The sequence below is a fragment of the Lepidochelys kempii genome, chromosome 6, assembly GCF_965140265.1.
Source record: "Lepidochelys kempii isolate rLepKem1 chromosome 6, rLepKem1.hap2, whole genome shotgun sequence".
In the NCBI taxonomy this organism is placed as follows: Eukaryota; Metazoa; Chordata; order Testudines; family Cheloniidae; genus Lepidochelys; species Lepidochelys kempii.
Genome location: NC_133261.1, coordinates 99,456,677 through 99,481,088, shown reverse-complemented (window position 1 = coordinate 99,481,088; position 24,412 = coordinate 99,456,677).

Genomic DNA, 24,412 nt, shown 5'->3' with positions numbered 1-24,412 from the left:
GTAATGCCCTGCATGAATAAAGGAGCTTACCTTGAATTTTAGTTAGTTCAATTCTTTTTTATACAATAATAAATCAATGTTTATGCTTTGGGTCAACAGCACAGTTAAAGGTTTGTGTCAGATGCAGAAAGCACATAAGAACTTTCTACACAAGCAGAAAAATTGAGTCATAGAATCATAGAATATCAGGGTTGGAAGGGACCTCAGGAGGTCATCTAGTCCAACCCTCTTCTCAAAGCAGGACCAATCCCCTACTAAATCATCCCAGCCAGGGCTTTGTCAAGCCTGAGCTTAAAAACTTCAAAGGAAGGAGATTCCATCACCTCCCTAGGTAACGCATTCCAGTGCTTCACCACCCTCCTAGTGAAAAAGTTTTTCCTAATATCCAACCTAAACCGCCCCCACTTCAACTTGAGACCATTACTCCTCGTTCTGTCATCTGCTACATCTGAGAACAGTCTAGATCCATCCTCTTTGGAACACCCTGTCATAAATATAAAGGGAAGGGTAAACCCCTTTGAAATCCCTCCTGCCAGGGGAAAGCTCCTCTCACCTGTAAAGGGTTAAGAAGCTAAAGGTAACCTTGCTGGCACCTGACCAAAATGACCAATGAGGAGACAAGATACTTTCAAAAGCTGGGAGGAGGGAGAGAAACAAAGGGTCTGTGTGTCTGTCTATCTGCTGGTTTCTGCCGGGGATAGACCAGGAATGGAGTCTTAGAACTTTTAGTAAGTAATCTAGCTAGGTATGTGTTAGATTATGATTTCTTTAAATGGCTGAGAAAAGAATTGTGCTGAATAGAATAACTATTTCTGTCTGTGTATCTTTTTTGTAACTTAAGGTTTTGCCTAGAGGGGTTCTCTATGTTTTTGAATCTAATTACCCTGAAAGGTATCTACCATCCTGATTTTACAGGGGGGATTTCTTTATTTCTATTTACTTCTATTTTTATTAAAAGTCTTCTTGTAAGAAAACTGAATGCTTTTTCATTGTTCTCAGATCCAAGGGTTTGGGTCTGTGGTCACCTATGCAAATTGGTGAGGCTTTTTATCCAACATTTCCCAGGAAAGGGGGGGTGCAAGTGTTGGGAGGATTGTTCATTGTTCTTAAGATCCAAGGGTCTGGGTCTGTAGTCACCTAGGCAAATTGGTGAGGCTTTTTACCAAACCTTGTCCAGGAAGTGGGGTGCAAGGTTTTGGGAAGTATTTTGGGGGGAAAGACGTTTCCAAACAGCTCTTCCCCAGTAACCAGTATTAGTTTGGTGGTGGTAGCGGCCAATCCAAGGACAAACGGTGGAATATTTTGTACCTTGGGGAAGTTTTGACCTAAGCTGGTAAAGATAAGCTTAGGAGGTTTTTCATGCAGGTCCCCACATCTGTACCCTAGAGTTCAGAGTGGGGGAGGAACCTTGACACCCCCTTTCAGGTAGTTGAAAGCAGCTATCAAATCCCCCCTCATTCTTCTCTTCCGCAGACTAAACAATCCCAGTTCCCTCAGCCTCTCTTCTTAGGTCATGTGTTCCAGTCCCCTAATCATTTTTAGTGTTCTGCATAAAGTTGGTAGGTGGGAAGTACAGTATCTACAGAGATGTGTCTAGCAATGCTGCACCATAGATTTGGTATCTGAAAAGATCCCTTATGGGAAAGCTTGATATCATTTAAAAAAGGAACCAGTAGGAGTCTATAGAAACTATTCTAAAATTGTATAAAAGCCAATACAAAAATAGGTTCCTTTCTATAATTTTTGAGCCATCCTATGGAGATCTAAAAGGAAAGATAGGACAATTCTCTATTAAATTCTACAGGATGGTTCCAAAATCAGAAAGATGGATGGGGCTGCACCCAGACAAATCCATTTGTAGGATTTTGCAAATAGATTTGCTTGGGCCAGCCCCACCCTTCTTTCTAGAGATTTGACTTCAGCGGGAGTACTGGTATGCTTTACGTTTCACATGTGCTTTGCCGAATTTTGATCTAGCTTAGTGAGAGGCTCACTGTCTACCTACATTTTATTGAAGGTAGATTCAATCAATGTATGTAATCACTTTCTATGTATGCTCTGTTGAACTGTTGTTTGTGCCATTCAGAGTCTACAGTAGATTTAGATTTACATTCATCTGCTAATTATGGGCAATATTCTGGCCGCTTTAATCCCATTGAATAGTGCCTTATTTCTCAAATAGCTCCACTTAAATCAGTGAGACTACCTGAGAGGGGAATGACTAATCAGTGTGAGTAGGTTGGCAGAATCTGCCTCTTTATATTGTTTTTAATAAGCTACATAGGTCCACTCAGTTGTAGAAGATATTTCCTTAAAAATGAAAATAAATATATGCTGCTGTAAAACTAAACAAAAAATAATTGCCGTAAATTATATGGAGATTACCTGGGAGAAACATCACGAGAGATAAATGTAGAACTCGATAGTAACTGGCTTTGAGTTAGTTAACTTTTTTCTTATAGTGAAAAAGGGATGCAATGTAAATCACTATAAACAGTTATATATGAAGATGTTTATTCAGTTATGTGAGACACAGTGTCCTAGAAAAGGAGCCTGGTATTGGCCTGTCTGGCACAGGAGTTACTAAATGCTTATATCTTATTACGGACTTCCTGCAATCACTCCTAGTGTTCTAGAATTATCCCTCTTGTTTGTGAGCAGTCATGGATGTTTACACTATCATCAAATACATTTTAGTGGAAAGTTTGGCATTCAGGTCTCAAGTATACAGGGATTTGTATTTCTATTTTTCCTAGTGTTTTCTCACTTATCTAATGCAGTTAGTCCCACTATCAACCACTGGTAATATTGTTAGTTTGATGACAGAGTGGAGGCAAATTAAAGAGGATGTGACTGAGATATATAAAATGATAACAGGCATAGAAACCATCATTCAGGACCTCTTATTTACCCACTCTCTTAATACAAGGACAAGGGGACATGCAGTTAAATTGAAGGGGAACTGTCAAGGTTCCTTCCCCACTCTGAACTCTAGGGTACAGATGTGGGGACCTGCATGAAAACCCCCCTAAGCTTATTTTTACCAGCTTAGGTTAAAACTTCCCCAAGGTACAGACTATTTTACCTTTTGTCCCTGGACTTTATTGCTGCCACCACCAAGCATCTAACAAATATAACAGGGAAAGAGCCCACTTGGAAACGTCTTTCCCCAAAATATCTCCTCAAGCCCTACACCCCTTTCCTGGGGAATACTTGGTAATAATCCTCACCAATTTGCATAGGTGAACACAGACCCAAACCCTTGGATCTTAAGAACAAGGAAAAAGCAATCAGGTTCTTAAAAGAAGAATTTTAATTAAAGAAAAAGTAAAAGAATCACCTCTGTAAAATCAGGATGGTAAATACCTTACAGGGCAATCAGATTCAAAACATAGAGAATCCCTCTAGGCTAAACCTTAAATTACAAAAAGACACAAAAACAGGAATATCCATTCCATTCAGCACAACTTATTTTATCAACCATTTAAACAAAACAGAATCTAACGCATATCTAACTAGATTGCTTACTGACTTTTTACAGGAGTTCTGACCTGCATTCCTGCTCTGGTTCCAGCAAAAGCATCACACAGACAGAGAGAGCCCTTTGTTTCCCCCCACTCCAGCTCTGAAAGTATCTTGTCTCCTCATTGGTCATTTTGGTCAGGTGCCAACGAGGTTGTCTTAGCTTCTTAACCCTTTTCAGGTGAAAGGGTTTTTCCTCTGGCCAGGAGGGATTTAAAGGTGTTTACCCTTCCCTTTATATTTATGACAGGAACAAATATAAAAAACTGACAAAAACAAATACTTGTTTTGCCCAATGCATAAGTAACCTGTGCAACTCATTGCTGGAAGATACTGAAGTCAAGAGTTCAGTAGGATTTTAAAAAGATGTAGAAATTTATATGACAATTACAACATCCAGTATTATATAGATAGGCTAAAAAGTTAAGAGGGACATACATCTTCATGCTTCAGAGAATAAATAAATATGGGTGGGTTAATTCATAACTGCCCATTAAGAGGTTCCTTACAACATCCTCTGAAGCATCTGTCACTTGATCACTGATAGAAAGGATACCAGACTAGATGGACCAATATACCTATTCTAATTGCTCCACTGAGATTATGCATATTACTGGCTACATAGCATTTGATATTTCTTCCTTGTACAAGGTATTTCAAACAACAGCCCTTCAATTAATTTTATTCTATTTCTGCAAACTGTGTGTATAAAAGCACATCAATTATGTTTATGCACATTCAAAATATTGTGTATAAAAAGGAAGCACCTTGGTTGGAAGCCAACACAAGTTAGACTTTACAAAATCCCACTAAAATAAAAAAGAAATAATTTGTCATTTATATACCATGTTTCATCCTGAAGGATTTCAGTGCTTTGCAAATGCAGATAGAAATACAATTTATATACGGTATCATTTTGTCCTCTTCTGCAGTGCAGATACCTCCAGTTATGTGCTGATAAACAGTTATGTCCCTCACAAATTTATGTTCCAATCAGTGGCAATATATAGATAAACAGTAAGGCTCAAACTCAGGACTATCAACACTTGAGGCCTGATCCAAAGCTCACTGAAGTTAAAGGAAAGACTCCCAACTCCCACTGACTTCAACAGGTTTGGATCAGGCCCCCAAATCTCAACTGCCTTCCCCTTAAGGTAAAGGAACAACTCAGTTTACTGTCTACTGTTTACAGACTGCTCACTCTCTCTGAAGACAGCCACTAATGGGAAACATGATTTTGCATGCTCACTAAACCAGTTTTGTCACAATTACATAGCAGTTTAGGACAGGAAATGAAGGACATGATATCCATTTGAAATAGCTGGAGTAATTAGGTAGGTCAAATGTAATTAGCTAAACTCCATTATAAACAGGACACTCATTTTGCAGGCAAATACTGTACCTCATGAAGCTTTGGTTAAGTATAGACTCAGAAGGAGAAATACCACCTTATTCAATCACCAGTGCAGCTTCCTTCATAACCTGCTTGTCTCCCATTCAAATACAAACCTGACCTGACCTGCTTAACTTATGAGATCATGGCACCTTTCACTTTCAGAATTCTTTATAAAAAAATGCATTCTGCATCATTGTCCACAGAAAAGTCAATGAATTGCATTAAACAAGTGTGCAGGGTAACTTCCCACCAGTTGTTCTCAATATTCATCACCTGTACTCAAGATAGTTAAGTCCCAGGCAGACTGTGAAGAGCTACAAAAGGATCTCTCAAAACTGGGTGGTGACTGGCGTGGAGAAAGTAAATAAGAAAGTGTTATTTATTCCTTCTCCTAACACAAGAACGAGGGGTCACCAAATGAAATTAATAGGCAGCAGGTTTAAAACAAACAAAAGGAAGTATTTTTTTCACACAATGCACAGTCAACCTGTGGAACTCCTTACTAGAGGATGTTGTGAAGGCCAAGACTATAACAGGGTTATTAAAAGAACCAGATAAATTCATGGAGGATAGTTCCATCAATGGCTATTAGCCAGGATGGGTAGGGATAGTGTCTCTAACCTCTGTTTGCCAGAAGCTGGGAATGGGCAACAAGGAATGGATCACTTGACGTTTACCTGTTCTGTTCATTCCCTCTGGGGCACCTGGCATTGGCCACTGTTGGAAGACAGTGAAGGGAAGAAGGAGGATCCCGGGAACTACAGGCCAGTCAGCCTCACTACAGTCCCCGGAAAAATCATGGAGCAGGTCCTCAAAGAATCAATCCTGAAGCACTTACATGAGAGGAAAGTGATCAGGAACAGTCAGCATGGATTCACCAAAGGAAGGTCATGCCTGACTAATCTAATCACCTTCTATGATGAGATTACTGGTTCTGTGGATGAAGGGAAAGCAGTGGATGTATTGTATCTTGACTTTAGCAAAGCTTTTGACACGGCCTCCCACAGTATTCTTGTCAGCAAGTTAAAGAAGTACGGGTTGGATGAATGCACTATAAGGTGGGTAGAAAGCTGGCTAGATTGTCGGGCTCAACAGGTAGTGATCAATGGCTCCATGTCTAGTTGGCAGCCGGTGTCAAGTGGAGTGCCCCAGGGATCGGTCCTGGGGCTAGTTTTGTTCAATATCTTCATGAATGATCTAGAGGATGGTGTGGACTGCACTCTCAGCAAATTTGTGGATGATACTAAACTGGGAGGAGTGGTAGATACACTGGAGGGCAGGGATAGGATATAGAAGGACCTACACAAATTGGAGGATTGGGCCAAAAGAAATCTGATGAGGTTCAATAAGGATAAGTGCAGGTTCCTGCACTTAGGACGGAAGAACCCAATGCACAGCTACAGACTAGGGACCGAATGGCTGGGCAGCAGTTCTGCGGAAAAGGACCTAGGGGTGACAGTGGATGAGAAGCTGGATATGAGTCAGCAGTGTGCCCTTGTTGCCAAGAAGGCCAATGGCATTTTGGGATGTATAAGTAGGGGCATAGCGAGCAGATCGAGGGATGTGATCCTCCCCCTCTATTTGACATTGGTGAGGCCTCATCCGGAGTACTGTGTCCAGTTTTGGGCCCCACACTACAAGAAAGATGTGGATAAATTGGAAAGAGTCCAGCGAAGGGCAACAAAAATGATTAGGGGTCTGGAACACATGAGTTATGAGGAGAGGCTGAGGGAACTGGGATTGTTTAGTCTGCAGAAGAGAAGAATGAGGGGGGATTTGATAGCTGCTTTCAACTACCTGAGAGGTGGTTCCAGAGAGGATGGTTCTAGACTGTTCTCAGTGGTGGAAGAGGACAGGACAAGGAGTAATGGTCTCAAGTTTCAGTGGGGGAGGTTTAGGTTGGATATTAGGAAAAACTTTTTCACTAGGAGGGTGGTGAAACACTGGAATGCGTTGCCTAGGGAGGTGGTGGAATCTCCTTCCTCAGAAGTTTTTAAGGTCAGGCTTGACAAAGCCCTCGCTGGGATGATTTAATTGGGGATTGGTCCTGCTTTTGAGCAGGGGGTTGGACTAGATGACCTCCTGAGGTCCCTTCCAACCCTGATATTCTATGATTCTATGATTCTATGACAGGATACTGGGCTAGATGGACTTTTGGTCTGACCCAATCTGGCTGTTCTTATGTCCCTCCCACTCACAGCTCAAAAACACCACTTCCGAGAGACTGCTATTATGACGCTGAAACTATCAATAGGATTCCATCTTAACAGAAAAAAAACCACTGTCTAATACACACCTAGAGCATTCTGATTGATCTTACAGTTTAAAACAAATCCAGGGAGAAAAATACATGGGATGAAATCCTGGCTCCATTGAAGAAAACGATAAAATTTCTATTAACTTCTAGTGGATCAAGTTTTCACCGAGTGTAGTCAGCTCCTAAAGTATGATACATACACATACACACAGATATTGTCAGCTCTCCATATATATAATCTATCTGCCTCTCTCTCTCTCTCTCTCTGGGCCTGGTCCAAAGCCCATTGAAGTCAATGAAAAGACGTGTGTGTGTGTGTGTATACACATACACAGACAGAAAGACTGACAAAGAAAACACCAAGTGCATCAGATGATCTTCCTGTATGAAATATATCTGATCAATTGTATAGTACATTCACACAGAGCATAACAAATGTTTAGGTGTTGTATCGTCTAAATTCCACAGCAATCACTTTATCAGGTATAATAGTCTAATTGTGAAGGAATCACGGTAGTTCAAGGTCATTGGCTCTGTATTTAGACAAATCCCCTAAATCCCAGAGATCTGTAGAAAGTCTGTAACTTTTCCATTTTGATTGCAAGACCCATGGAATGTCAGCAAATGGCCTCAGAGCTGACAAATAACACGTGTTTCTCTACCAAGGGAACCTGTTTTTACAGTGTAATTCCAGATAAATCAGAACTTGTACATCCCCATAGAGAGAAAAAAAAAACCTCATGTTGCTAGAATCCTAGTGAATTATCATGTAGCAAATGTGTAATGTGGTGCAGTGGGATATCCCCTCATTTGCTGGCAAGAGATGGAGAACAGAGGGTAGCAGACCTAATTTACTGCTGTCAGAGACAGCGATTTTACTGCAGCTGTCTGAAAATGCACTCTGGGGTTCTGATTCTCCTTTCACTTACAATAGACCTTTAAATTAGTAAATCCCAATGCATTTTTCAAAGACAGTCAGTATCATTATCTCTATTTTACAGATAGGGAAACTGAGGCACACAGCAGTGACAGGACTTTCCCAAGGTCACCCAGAAGACTAGTGGCAGAGCTGGAACTAGAACCGTGTTTTTTGACGTCCCACTCCAGGGCTCTGTCCCCCAGGCCACAGGGCTGAAGTTATTCTGTTATTTTTTTTTGTTACACTTGAGAATCAGGCCGTAGGTATGCACATGTAGATTAGTAACATGGCTCACCAGCTTCTATAGTTCAGGGGGTACACTTCTCTCTGGCCTTGAAAGAACAAAAGAGAGACGAGATGGGTGAGATAATATCTTTTATTGGACCAACTTCTCTTGGTGAGAGAGACAAGCTTTGGAGACAAGCTTTACACACAGCTCTTCTTCAGGTCTGGGAAAGGTACTTGGAGTGTTACAGTGAAATATGAGATCCAACAGATAGTTAACAGGTTTCAGAGTAGCAGCCATGTTAGTCTGTATCCGCAAAAAGAACAGGAGTACTTGTGGCACCTTAGAGACTAACAAATTTATTAGAGCATAAGCTTTTGTGAGCTACAGCTCACTTCATCAGATGCATAGAATGGAACATATAGTAAGAAGATATATATATATATATATATTCATACAAAGAAGGTGGAAGTTGCCATACAAACTGTAAGAGGCTAATTAATTAAGATGATAGTTAAGCATAAGTAGTTAGCACATATTCTAAGGGACCATTTAAGGAGAAGTGGCCTTTTAACACCCTTGTAGTCATAGGACAAAAAGGAGGGTTCGTAGGTTACAGATTGTTGTAATAAACCACAAATCTAGACCATGATTTTTATTGTCCAGCAAAGTTATAAGTTTAAGTTAATGGGCCACTTCACCTTGAATGGTCCCTTAGAATATATGATGACTAATTATGCTAAACTATCTGTTCAATCTTGTATGTAGCTGTGACACTCTGAGTACCTTTCCCAGACCTGAAGAAGAGCTCTGTGTAGCTCAAAAGCTTGTCTCTTCACCAACAGAAGTTAGTTCAATGAAAGACATTACCTCCCACCTTGCCTCTCTAATATCCAACATAGCTACAACAATACTGTGTGCAAGAACAGTGACTAAGAGAATAATGAACTAATAAGGAGAAATGTGTTTATATCCTTGGCTTACAATACCCAAGCATCTGAGAGGTGGGTTACCATGTTTTCAGGTTTATTTCCATACTTAAAAGGCTGCAGAATAACAAGTGACAGTCTGACAACTTCTACAGTCTACGATGCTCCTTTTTTGTGGTGCACATGTTGTTCATTCTGTTGAATAAGGTGACCATTAAGAAAGTGGATGATCCTCAACAAGTTGGAATAGTTCCCTTAGGCTTGGATCCAAAGCTCTACACATAAAATAAAAGGCTTCAACCCTCAATTGCATGTCTGGCGTGCAGAGTAAATGTAGCCTTTAAGAAACATAGTGCAGAGTAAATATAACCCTTAAGAAATTCTGGCTTTTCTTCATTTCCATTACCATTATCTTTAGCTTACATTGTTAATCAGGAGTTAGGATCACCTCCTCCAGAAAACTGTACCACTATGATAGGTGTCAGTGGCCTCTGTGAAATGGGTTGCTAATGCGCAGGTGTCCCCATCTCATCCAGGCAGTGCTGATTGCAAAAATTTGCCATACTCACATGGTCTCATCCTTTACTACTTTTGTTCTACATTTATTGAGCCCAGTGTAAACTTTAGTCATTTGTATTTTCATTCCTGCAAGACAGTGAGGTCTCAGATAACTCAGGTTTTCATAACATATTGGTTCTCACTGTTATGTTGATTTCCTTTGTTATTCTAGATCAATGCTGCTTGCTCAACCACCCAATGCAAATTCAAACCCCATCTTGTCAAACTCCTTGGTGTAGAGAATTGAGGAGCTTAAGCATCATATTATATGTTTTAGTTATGATAACCTTCTCCATACTAATATTTTTATTCTCACATTCCATAGGGGTGTAAGGTGGGACTCATCTTGTGTTTTTGGTGAGAAAAGGGGCAAACCAAATTTTCATCAAGCCACATTGTGATAGCTCTTCAGTCACATCTTTTCAGCCTCATTGGATCTTTTCTATTGATACATTCAGAAGGTATATCTAAATGTAATGTAATAGGACCCTTCCCCATGTTTAGTTCTCTTGCCCTCACAATCCTGTGCAGTGGTGACTATCATTCTGGCAGAGGAGGACTAGACCAGATCGTCTCATACACTATTCATATCTTCAGCGTTGCTGTTTAATCATATAAATTGCATTCTCAATCCAAGATTTCCCTATGAAGCTCCCAGCCCCAAAGAGTCAAGCTCAAAATAATCCTTTTTATTCTCTTTTCCCAGTCACCTGCCCTGAACTCTAAATGTGACTTTTTTTTCTTTAAAATTTGGCAAGAAAGACAGCACTGATATGATCCAGATGGAGATATAGGACAATGGTTTCTTCCAGCTTTGCTACATCTTCATCGGCTCCTTCCTTTAAGATCTGGAGCGTACGGCTCAGGGGAATGGTTGTAGGATGAGGAGCTTTTCATGTTTAAGTTGCTGGTTGAAGTCCAGCATATTACTTGCTAACTGCGGCAAGGAAAAATCATTACCATTTTGAAAGCTGTTCAGTAGCCTCTGTAAAATGGGTTCCTAGTGTGAAGGTATTCACATCACAGAAACCTCTTCTATAATTAGTACTCTTACTGAAAATCTCAGCAGAGAGGCCAAGTGCTGAATGCACGTGAAAATAAAACTACTTTCTCACCCTTAGAATTGGTATGTCCATGGTCAGATTTGAGTCACACTGGAAAGACAGTGCAGCAAAGTTTGCACTGCCAGTGTTCTACGGATAGAGAATGTCAGTTTCTGAAGCAGTCTGATACCTTTCCTCTGCACTATATCCAGTGGTGCCAGTAGAATCCATTTCTTATCAATACGGGGGGTGGGGGGGCACCAGTTAAGGGTGGGCACATGACCTCCCCATGTGACCCTCCACATGACTCCTCCCTACCCCACCCTGACGCTCTCCCTATCCCCTCACCATGGCCAGTGGGAGCTGCGATCGGCCGAACCTGTGGACTCTGCAGGTAAACAAACCGTCCTGGCCTGCCAGCGGATTTCCCTGACGGGTCGCATGCCAAAGGTTGGCGATCCCTGTATTAACCAGTTGAAGTCAATAAAATAATAATATTTGGTCAGTCGTTTTGCTGTGAGAATAATATATATAATATAGTAAATGAAACAATGAATTCACACGATCATGGCTCTTTTGGTAATGCTGATCATTAATTTGGCTCCTGGTCTATTGAGGTCTGAGTATCACTAGTCTAACACCATGTACACAAAGATACAGCATAAATTATAATGATTAATAAGCAAAATCTCACATTGCTCAGAGAATGATTCTCTTTTATGCCATCATAACCTATGAAGCACCTTGCATTTTCATGACAAATGGGGGCTGGGGTTGTGACTAATTGTCTTTGTTATAAGGCTAACTGTAACTTTCTGGTCTCTAAGAGCACCACCTCAGGTCTTAAGCCTTTACCTGTCTTGGAGTGGAATCTTGCAATTCTCCCACTATTAGATGGGAACCCCAATACACTATCATGTGCATACCAACTGCTTATTACCCGGTAGGTCTGACTGAGTTTCAGGCACCTATGTTTCCTCCCTTCGGAAACTGAAACCAATAATATTGACCAATAACTTTCTTAAAACCAAAACATTGTTCTTAAGTAGTTGAAAGAAAGCACTGGAATAAAATAACTACAGGCTAAGTTAGAGAGGCTTTCTCCTGAAGTTACAGGAAAAGAACTAACTCACATTCTCTTTAAAAGGCAAAAACATCATATGACCCCTCCTCGTCACAACAGGCAGTGTGGTCTCTTGGTCGTCTTCTTCTGGCTCCAGCCTTCTTTACTAGAATAGTCTATTTGACATAGTAGAAAGGCCCTCACATTCCAGAAGGAATCCATGGTAATATTGCTCAATCATTTTCTTTGTTCCAGGCCCAGTTGTGAATTCTCGTTGTGTCTCAAGTCTTGTCTACACTTGAAAGTCAAGTGGGTTTAAGATAAGATGTGAATTTAAAACCCAATGGCTATTCCTGAATAACTCTATGTTGTACACACTCATTCCAGAATAAGAGTTTCTTGTTCTTGTTTACTTAATACAAAATGGATAACTATTCCTGAATAACTCCATGTGTAGACAAGCCCTGGTTTCTTCTGCTCCACTAGCACAGCCAACAGGGCCTAAAAAAGGATGTCTCCATGATGACTGCTCCATTGTTTTGAGTGGTTAGACCAATTTGGTTTTACTAGATTACAATCATTGACCATGTCTCCCCTGTAGACGAAGGTGTTGAACCTGTCTGAATATAGCATCACCTCAGCCCCCTTAGTTAATCTAACATACAACTTTAGAGGTCAAACACATAAATCACATTTTGGATACTACTGAAATATGCAATTAATGCAGATACTTATGGTCATATTTCATCAGACTAATAAATAAATGTCTACCTCTTAGAGTCACATAGCATAGAACTTTGGGTCTCCTGTTAGGTGGGGTTGTTTCTGTGTTTTTAAAGGAGTTGACCCCTCTCTTAGGCTTCATCTTTGAGAAGGGCTCCATAGCCAGAAAGAATAGAATGAAACTTTCATTTGTGGACCTCGAGCTATTTTATGTACTCATTAAATAAGCTTGTTGTAATTATACTCTAGTCACTGTAATCAATAGTGAGACTTTACCACTAGGTAAGATGAGGCACAGAGAGGTTAAGTTACTGTCCTCTGCCAACATATATCTGAAAATTGCTCACATATTGAAGTCAACAAGGGTGCAAGGAATCCTGACATTCCCAGTTCCATGTTCTAAAAACTAAAACATATTTCCTTTCTAGAGAGAGAGAGAGCCCAAGAGTTTTTGGATGACAAATGTAAAAAATACTGTGATGCTTTGTACTTCAGAGAAACACCCTGCACCCCCATGTTCATCCGTATAATATGATTGCATGGTATCCAATGCAAAGTTTATCACGTCAGGTGTCTTTGGAAGACTCATGATGCACTGAGCATTGTTGTTATAGTAATGTTATAGTTTGTAATTTCATGTATGTAGTTATGAGGCTGAAAACGTGTTCTCATGGCTAAAACAAGCCCAGGCAAAACTCTCCAGGAGCAGAGGGGCAGTTCACACCTCATCAAGGCATGTATGGGACAAACCCAGCCCAGCTTCACAGAAAAAAGGACACTGGCCTAGGCAACAACAAAGGATCTGCTGGACTCTTGAGTGAGTCACCCCCCTTCTCTTACTCTGTTTGGGACTATGATGAGGTAATGCTCACCTGACTCTGAAGGGGAGGGGGGCAAAGCCAAGAGGGAAGAAAGAACATGATAAAAAGGAGAGACATTTGCCATGCTCTCTCTCTCTTCCACGTCCATCTCAGACACCACCACGAAGCGACTGAAGTGCTGATCAAAGGGGAGAGCCTAGCTGAAGGGCAAACAGCCAGCCTGTGGTGAGAAGCATCTAATTTTGTAAGGGAACTGGAACTGTTAAGATCAATTTAGAATGCGTTTTGCTTTTATTTCATTTGACCAAATCTGACTTGTTGTGTTTTGACTTATAATCACTTAAACTCTATTGACAAACTCATATAAGCTTGCAGCGTCCAGCGGGCATAACGGGACACTGCAAGACGGAGGTTCCTAGGGTTGTGTCTGGGACTGGAGATATTGGCTAGTGTCATTAGGTTCCACAATCCAAGCAGCGGCTGGCCAAAAGTGCTCACTCACATGAACAGCCAGGAAGTGGGGGTTCTCACAGCAGAGGAGGGTAAGACTGGCTCCCAGAGTCATGGATCTGAGTGACCTAGCGGATCACTGGTCCAGATAACACCAGGGGAAAATCACACATACCCCACCCACATTGCAAGAGACAAAGAAGAAACAGGAATTATATGTACTGTTGTGACTGAGTCCTGAGTGCTATGAACAGTTTTTCTAAAATTGGTTGTCATGAAAGTCTGGACTCTCACCCATCATCTACCCATCAGGGACCTCTTTCCCTTTGCAGGGGAGTCTAACAGAAAAGAGATAATCAAAAAGGAGGATTCAGGAGGCAATTCTATTTCTGTGTCCAGGTTTTGGCACTGTAAGAGCTGCTGTAGGTTGCAGGATCAGTTTCAAGTGATCACACATTTCTTCCCCACTCTGTTACTGACCTGCCAGATCCAAAGCTTTTGAGATGCTAGTTCTAGGGAATAAAATAGCAGCTTGCAATCCACTGTCTAACTGCAAAGTGGATACAGCATCCCAAATCCACTAAATCCCCTTTGGCACTCTTGTTGAATGTGAAAAAAAATAAAAGAAAAATTATGACTGGAGAAAAGGAAGTGCCATACAGCAGGATATTAGTTGCTAAGTATCTCGGACTGTAACTGGACCTTTCAAGTCAGTTTCCAATCCCACTTGAAATGTCCTTTTTATCTTGAATTTATACGGAACAGAGAGAAAGACAGATGTTACAACAGCCGACATCTAAATAAATAGCTTCTTTATCACAGGAAACGCTAGTGTCATGTTAAGCACCTTCTCAAAAATCCATCCTCCCCACTTGGTACCTGCACACAAAAGCAAACCAATATAAAAACACCTCATCCCCTGGCAGGCTCTACAAAACCAAAACAGACATTTTTATATGGGAAGCATATAAGAGGGAGAAATATAAAACAAAACAGCCAACATTCATGTATACCTTCACATAAAGAGAGTTCACAGGGTTTCCATCTGACTTGCTTTCTTGTTGGAGGACTCTCTAATCCTTACAGTTTGACAACTAATGTCACTTTTCATCAAGTTAACCTACCATTACACAAAGCAATAAAATCAGAATAGAAAAAACAATTATGTAGCAAATAATGTAGGCTCACTGTGACAAGACGAAAACTCACACAGCTACCAAAGGTTCACTTTCCCCCTAGTGTTTTCCAAAAGTGGCCAGTCAGAAAAGAGCGAGAAGGCATTTCAGAATCTCTTAATCACTGCTGAAGGTACCCAGAATGATAACTTAAAATGACTATGTAAACCGGTTTGTTAAAAAACCAAACCAAACAAACAAACAAAAACACTAGCCTCCGAACTTTTGCCCAAATCCTTTACTGAACCTGAAAAGAAACTTTTCTTACAGTTTTGAAAACTGCTTGCATAACTTTCACCACTCATTTCACACACAGCTACATATAGGCAATGAGTGGTTCTATCCAGGACTGGGAGTCCTGTAATACCTTGAGCCTGTGATTTTTAAAGTCTAAGATTCCCACTGAATTTCAGTGGGACCTAGGCATCTAACTCCATTAGGGTCTTTTGAAAATCCCAGTCAAAAGGATCTTTTGGATATGCCTACAAAGCTTTTGAGTGTGTAGTGAACTGACCCTCCAACCATTCCGAGGTGCTCTCAGTATCTATATTAACTCCTCTATGCACTGAAATGTAGTACAGTCGGATTTACTGGAATAAAAAAGCAGAAATTTGATCAAATATTGGTGCTAAACATTTGGCAGCACATCTAACCTTTTGGGTTCTGGTTATGAGAGTAACTAATATATTACTTTGCATTCTGGTATCATTCTCTTTATTCCCAGGAGGGTTTTGATCTTATATTTCAGACAGATCTGTAATCACTTCACCTTAAAACTGTGTTAAATTTGGTGGACTTTAGTTCCAGGGATCCATGTGCATCCCCCCCTCTGTTTTATTTGGAATTCTGGGTCTTTTTACAAAAGTTTCACACATCAGTAATTTCCAGCACTTACCCACAAACTATATCATGGATCTTTCTATTTAGTATATTTGATTTTTCTGATGGACCTTGCCATAAAAGACAGCAAAATATTTTGACTCTAAAACCCTATGTTAGCCTCAGATCCCAATAACTGAATGGATCTCAGGCATATCCTTCACCCCAGATTGGACTCTCGGTTTCCAGGATTACAGTCAGTGAACCCATTTCCATTTGCTCACTCCTTATTCCAACCCCCACAGAACTTCACGTGGCAGAAGGAAGGCGCTTCCATCAAATCATTATAGAATTGCAAGCCTCAGAACCTTGGTGACCGGGAGTGCTACTGGTAGATCACTTATTTCATCAATCACAATGGAGGGGAATTACAGTGCCATGAAGCACTCTAAGAAACCACAGTGGTAACAGTGATTTCCATGAGACTTACTGTAACTGGGCCCAATCCTGATTTTATTAACTCCAGTGGAAGCAGGCCCTATGGATTATCTTGAGACATGGGATCCTATAACTTCTTAAACATGTCCAAGTATATTCCATAAATGATTTGTTAAGGAATGGAATCTGACTGACTTTTAAATATCTGGATATCTGAACCCCACTCTCTTAGGTAATATGCTTGTATCTGATTATGCAGATTTCATAGGCAATGTAGATACTTGTTATAGTTAGATCCTTTTATCTCCCTGCAAGGTACACAGTATTCTCACTTCCTTTTTTAGATCCTCTGAAGATTTAACATTCTCTTTGCATAAATTATAAAATAAATTGACATGGCAGCAGTAAGCAAATGACTTGATGCTCTATTGCTCTACCCCTGAACGTATGCCAGAGTGCTTTAGTGGCATCTTTCTGGTCCGGGCTGAACTGTTGCTTGTTTCGTTTTCTTTATTGATGAGGATGCAGAGATCTATTAAGTGTTATTGGATGGCTTGTTTGAGTTTTTTTTCTTTCTATTCAGCCTTTTTTTTTTAAAATTAAACTATTTTCCCATTTAGAAATATTGTTTTTAGTTTAATTACTGTGCAGCACAATAAAAAAGGAAATCAGATTTGGCTAAGTATCAGGACAACTTTTGGATAGTCATATATTGTTACTCCCCTTTAACCTTTAACCTTAGGGGCTAGCCAGGATTTGGGGTCTTATAGGTTGCTTGGGTTAGGAGGAGACATTAATGAATGAGTCGGGTATTTCTTTGATGCAATCCTGTTTTGTTTTTTTTTAATTACAAAGAATGTACAAAGTTCTGTTTCCCTGAACACAGTAGGAATCAAACAACAGGAGGCAGTTTCTTTGCTCACTGTTCTAAGCCTCCTTTTCCAGCCAGCACTCTGTCCAAAAAGCTATATAAGTTTTCATACCACACTCATCACTATAGTATCTGAGCACTTTTGAGCAGTATTTTAAGCAACATGCCTAACATCTCTAATATGCTGTGGGTTCTCTCTTGTTTGTGCTCTCATCCTCTGATGTGCGCAGTAGAGTTTTTTGGTTTCTGTCTCTTTTTTTAATATACACAACATTGTTATGTATTTATATCAGAAAAGACAATATCAGAGACATGATGGGGTTTGTGATGGTCCTTAGTTCCTCAGGGAGTTCATTCCACAGCCTTGGACCAGCCAGTGAGAAAGATCTGTGTTCTGCACAAATGAGCATTACCCTCAGAGAGAGCTCCATTGATCCACAGGACTCTCACATAGTTGCCAAATATGATCTTTCATTTTGGTACTTCAGATGGTCTTTTAGACACACAATGCCTTGAAAATAAGAACTGAGACCTTCAATTTGATTTGAAATTTTAGGGAAAGCTAGAGCAGCGAGCAGAGGACAAGTTTGATGTATTTGTGGTAGTCTGTATTGCTCAGAAGAAGTACTACAGCATTTTGTTTGAAGACTTCATGGCCAAGTATATTACATTGCTGTAATCCAGCTGAGAGGTGATGAAGACATGAGTAACTGACTTTAGGTCATTTTCTGCTAGGATGGGGCAGAATCACATAGCCAATGGAGATGACCGACAGCATTAATTATGGATGTTGCTGTATGAGAAGTTAGTGCAGGGATCAGCAACCTTTGGCACGCGGCCTGTCAGGGTTCCTTCCCCACTCTGAACTCTAGGGTACAGATGTGGGGACCTGCATGAAAGACCCCCTAAGCTTATGCTTACCAGTTTAGGTTAAAAACTTCCCCAAGGTACAAACTTTGCCTTGGCCTTGAACAGTATGCTGCCACCACCAAGCGTTTTAAACAAAGAACAGGGAAAGAGCCCACTTGGAGATGTCTTTCCCCAAAATATCCCCCCAAGCCCTACACCCCCTTTCCTGGGGAAGGCTTGGTAATAATCCTCACCAATTCGTACAGGTGATCACAGACCCAAACCCTTGGATCTTAAGAACAATGAAAAATCAATCAGGTTCTAAAAAGAAGAATTTTAATTAAAGAAAAGGCCAAGGTGATAATCAAGGTGGTCCAAGTTGATTTTCAACTGCTGGAAATGGCCCACCTTGATTATCACTACAAAAGGTCCCCTCCCCCCCTTGCTGGTAATAGCTCACCTTACCTGATCACTCTCGTTACAGTGTGTATGGTAACACCCATTGTTTCATGTTCTCTGCGTATATAAAATCTCCCCATTGTATTTTCTACTGCATGCATTCGATGAAGTGAGCTGTAGCTCACGAAAGCTTATGTTCAAATAAATTTGTTAGTCTCTAAGGTGCCACAAGTACTCCTTTTCTTTTTTCAGATACAGACAAACATGGCTGCTATTCTGAAACCTGTCAAGATTTGCTCCCTTACTGGTCCTTTGGGTCAGGTGCCAGCTCAGGCTAGCCGAGCTTCTGAACACTTTACAGGTAACAGGATGTTGCCTCTGGCCAGGAGGGATTTTATAGCACTGTATACAGAAAGGTGGTTACCCTTCCCTTTATATTTATGACATGGCCCATCAGGGAAATCAGCTGGCAGGCCGGGATGGTTTGTTTACCTGCAGTGTCTGCAGGTTCGGCCGATCACAGCTCCCACTGGTCACGGTTCACTGTTCCCGGCCAATGCAGGAAGTGGCATGGGCTGAGTGATGTGCTGGCTGCCACTTCCTGCAGCCCCCATTGGCCTCGAACGGTGAACTGTAGCCAGTGGGAGCTGCGATCGGCCAAACCTCCGGACCCTGCAGATAAACAAACTATCCCAGCCTGCCAGCGGATTTCCCTGACGGGCCGCATGCCAAACATTGCCGATCCTTGAGCTAGTGTCAGCAAACGATCCAACAGTTCTCCTAAATTAAGGACTAATTGACCAGTTGTGGGAGTGTGCCTGAAACCAAAGGCCCCCTCCACACACATACACACACTTTCACCAATCAATATCCAGAGAAACCCCTGTGTCCACTTAGCTCAGTTTCTGACTGTCCTTGCATATGGCCTGTGTTTTGGAATGTGGCTCCTATTGGTTCAGCTATCTTATTCTTACATTTATCCTGAATGATAAGTGGAGATCATGACCACCAGTTTAATGAGGTTTTACACAACCTCTAGAATAACAATAAATTAGACTGTGGACAAAACCTCTCAAGGGAAATGTGGAAACCCCACTACTGGGATATTTAAAAGCATGGTGGAAAAAGCACTGGGAAAATGAGATGCAAGGAACAATGCTGCATTGATAAGGGGATATACTAGTTACATTGCACCTTTGTTGTGCATAGATTCTTTGCAGACATGTAAGAAGATGGGCCACTGACCTAAAGAGCATGTCTACTCTAAAAAAGAGGTCAAGGATAAGTCAAGCTAACCCAGAGCTAGCCATAACATTTTCTCTTGTGTTGTTGTGGGTTAACCACTAGAACTAGACTTTGACCAACTGCATTGAGGTAAAAAGGTGTTAATCAGAGTCTACAGCATGGAAAAGGCCATGGTTAGTTAACCCAACCGCAACCTCTTTTCTAATGTGGACACGCACACAGAGTTTAGGGCTAGAGCTGTATATGTGGAGGGTAGAGCATGAAGGTTGTTGGCCTGTCTCAGGTATTATTTTAGCTTGATGTAAGTAGAATGACACTACTAGGGTATAATATTGATACGGATATTGCTTAGAGGCTAAAACATGAAAAGAGGCAAGTAGGAGAGCACAAGTAATCAGGATATTAGGTTTTACTATGATTAAAGGCCTGTTTTATTAGTATAAATCCTTATAAAAGTAGTCATGCTAAAGGCCGGATTTTAGCTAAAGGATTGAAGGCCCAATAAGATAACCCCAGGTCATTAATTCTCCACTGTCACTCTGAGACACACACAAGTAACCACAAAGGGTACAGTACTTTACAGAGTTCTCCAAGAAATGTGTTTGTGGGGGCTTTAGTTGCTAGGCAGTAACTAGGCAGTTAGCCTGATTATTAAGAAATAAGTGACATAGGTTATTAATATTGATAATTTATAGTTGTGATCATGGTGACCTCGAATGCCAAGTAAGGAAAGTAAGCAAATATTAACCATGTTATGGGCATGGAAACTGGTCAAATATGATTGAGTATTTGATAAGTTACATAAAAATGGAGTATAAAAGATCCAGCCCATTTCCCTATTTTTCAGGTGCTCTCAGGTTCCTGAACTGGTGTCAAGTGGCCTTCTGAGATGCTCCACTAAAGTCATATTCATCTGTTTATTTCTTCTAAATGTTTTAACTATGCTGTGATACCTTATTAGCTTAATGCAGTTGCTATGTATGAGGCTTTCTGCTGTTTGATTATATTAATGAGTGGAATTGCATGATTGTTATGTAAATTGTTATGTATCTGCATCTCACAAATCACAAATCACATCAAACTGATAGCAAAAGAGAGACATTTTGTAATAGAAACTTCAGTTAAGCCCACTTTGGGAAAGAACCTATGAAAATTGCTAAATAGCATAAGTATGTTGTTATTCATAAACATCATAAGTGTGGAAAGTTCACTGTTTTATTATTTACAAAGCTACAAGGGAAAAATACTCTTTCAAATATTTCAATGAATTTGATTCAGCTGTTTTCACTATTCAGGAATATCCTGTAGTCAGTGACTTTACTGGCAGGAATGTTTATGGAAACAGCAATTTTAAAGCAAATGTTTAAGAGTATTGATTTGAATGCCAATGTTAGGTTGGTAGATGTATTCACAGTAGATTCATGAGCTTAAAAGTCACAGTTTACCAGTCATGGGACAGAGTTAGACCATGTGTCTCTATGTCCAATGAAAACTGCTCAAATTTTGAATATTTAAAATAAATTACTCAAGAATATGCTGTACAGCAATAATCATACAGGGAAATTATCCAGTAAATTATTTGGACCATAACCAAATCAAATCAAGAAAATGGTATTCGTAAACAGAACAAAACAGGTGAAATTTGTGGAATTATTCATTCTAGCTCTACAAATGACAGAAGGTGGCAAGGTAGGTGTTTTTGATCCTTTCCTATTTTCCTATTTCCCATTTAAACCTTCCCTATTTTCTGTTTTTAATATTTCTTCGCTGTGTAGTTTTTGTGGTTTTAATCCTTTCCAATTTGTAATATTTCTATGTAATTCACATGCCCCTATACATACTTCTTCCTCTTTAGTTGATGTACTTACTCTGGGTCTGAGTGCTTAGAAAATAAAGAGTCAGGGCACTCAGCAGTGGCGCAACTCTGCACCTTTTGAAGTCAGTTTCATCATTGACTTCAGTGGGGGTAGAATTAGGGCAACAGTCGACACTTTTGAAGAGTCTAATCTTATTATTGTTGGCATTACTCTTGTATTAACAGAAACATAATTTTGTATTCTGCATGTAGCTCCTGTGCTGAATGTTATGGTATCCCTCTTTACAAATTCAGATCATCTAGTATGCGCTGGCCAGCAGAGGGGAAAATGAAAGAACTATCACTTGAACAGTACCTCTCTCTTCAAGCATTCTTCCCTGATCTCAAGTAGCTCACAAGGTTTGGAAAATTTGGAATTTGAGACACTCGAATGTTGCATGAAATATTTTAGATCTCTTTTCTTTCTATCCTAAGTTGAGAAGTGCTACATTTACATGGAGAGAATGGTTTATTTATTGGAAAAATCAAATGATTAAGTGCCAATCCACTTAGAAATAATACATAACTGATTACAATACTGTGGATGCTTAAAATACAGTTTATTAGAGTGAGCACATTTTAGAGGAAAACATTTAAATGGCTACATGGTAGGAGAAAAGTTAACTTAGCAGGTTTTGATTTGCTAATTTTGTAGCCTGCTGCAATTCTAATTACAAAAATGACTTGAAAAGTAGTGTTTAGTTTTTTATGTCTGTTTCCAGGGGGTAAATGTTAATTAAAATGCAGGCCCTTTCCTGAATAGAGTTGACTTCCTGCTGCATCAGTTTCATGGTTTAAGATGGGTATGAAGCTGCTCAGTACAATACATCCACACATTGCAGGCTCCCAGTATTTAAAATCTCATTGGATAATAAAAGGGTTTATTTTTAAAGGCACTAAAAAAATACACTGTCTTCAGGGTACACACCACAGTAATTTCTTTTCCTCCTTGTTTGATGTATATAACTGAGTGCAGTAAATGCTATAAGAGTTAAAAATATACTATTACCCATGTCTGTGGTAAACATAGTTTCTTTTGCTGAAGCACTTTGGTGTCGAAATAACTAAATATTTATATAGATTCCACTAGCTAAAATTTTGGAAAACAAAGTCATTGCCTTGATTTGGTGTAGAGTGCATGTATTTGTCTACAGGGGAGCAAATCCCTTCTTTTGCTGGACAATATAGAGGACATCTGTGAAGGGTCTTCATGGAGATTTCCCTCTCCCGTGCTTTCTCTGTTGGGTATTCTATCGCTGGAAGGGGTGATCAGGTCCAGCATGTTAGCATGTTATTGTAATGTAATTTTCAAGTGTTATTTTGCTTTGGAAAACTTTACTGTTTTGAGCAAATAAAAAACAATTTTAAAAAAGAGTACTGGCTCTCCAGTGTCTGTGCAGAAGCCGGAAATCTGAATGTAAAACTAAAACTAAGGCTAGGAGAACTAACCCAGTGAAATTAAGTGACAAGTGGAACCTTTGTCCAAAAGCTGAACTGGACTTCAGCTTGATTTGAGGTTTGAAGATGTTTGGATAATGTTAAACCACAAACTGTAAAGATATGTATTTATTTAAATTTCCTCTGCTCTTGTGCTGGTTTGACCTGTAAGTGGAACAGCTTTGAAAACGAGGGTCAAATTCTGCCTTCAGATGCATATATTCTATACCCATATACTTCAATCAGAACCACAATTATATATCTGAGGGCAGAATTGCTTCCATCATGTTGCCAACTCAGCTGAAACCCTGAAATAATAGAATCTCAAGAGAGACTTTTTTCTTTTTCGATTTCCAGCTAGACTTCAACCAAAGTAATTCAGATAAAATTAGATGAGCTCCAGGACAAATGGCCAAGCTTCTCATAATTTATTTTATTTTAAAACATATAAATGGACAATTGACTATAGGATCATGTACAACATTAATATTCAGGAAGAATACACTGACTTTTGTCTACATCAGTAGACTCTCATTCCCTGAATTGGAAATAAATATACTATAGATATGGCTGCCAGCCCTCCTTTAATTAAGGTTGCCTAATACTTTCCATTATAAGTTGCTTCTTTCAGTTGCTTACAACTTTGCCAAATTTGGGGGCTGTAATTTTCCATGGCAGGTGTCTGCCTCAGGCTGAAATATTTTTGAAAGTTGCAGCTGAAATGATCGAGCCATTTATGCAAATGAGATTAGGGGAAAATACATTGTATTGCCAATGTTCAAATAGTCTTATAAATATTTCATTGAGAAACTCTAGCATCTCCACACTATGAAGCAGCAACTTGAAATTTGGCAGAAGGATCATCCAGATGTCAGGGATGTGCCTTTTGACCTCTGTGAAAAACACCTAAATTGGCCAACTTCTGTGCTTCTGAAAACTCCAATTTGCACAAGCTCAGTAGAGGTTTGTTAGAGTCTGAAAGCATTATTCTCTGAAGAGTCCATCTGTACTGAGCATGCTCCACCCCCACATACTTCCTACGTGCCATCTGAATACAGGCACTCCTTTCCTGCAGAGTGGCTGAGTATGTTCCATCCCCTGATGTCAGAGGCTGAGCACCAATTTTCCTGCAATTGCTTCTTCTTGATGCTTGGGGCTGCTGTGTTTCTGGGCACCAAAATTGAGAGCAGGGAGAGTGTCTGTTCTCTGCACTCATTGAGCCTACTGCTGATGCAGAGAAGTAGGAAGGGCCCTGACTTCCTGAATGCAGAGAGGTGAGGATGCGGGAGAGGAGGATAGAGACAGGCTGGGGTGTACTGACTGGGGTACGTAGACAGGTGTAGGCTTGGGTGTGCAGACTGGGTCTGATGGGAGAAGGGGGGACAGGCACAACCTGTGGAAGGAGAAGAGTTGAGCG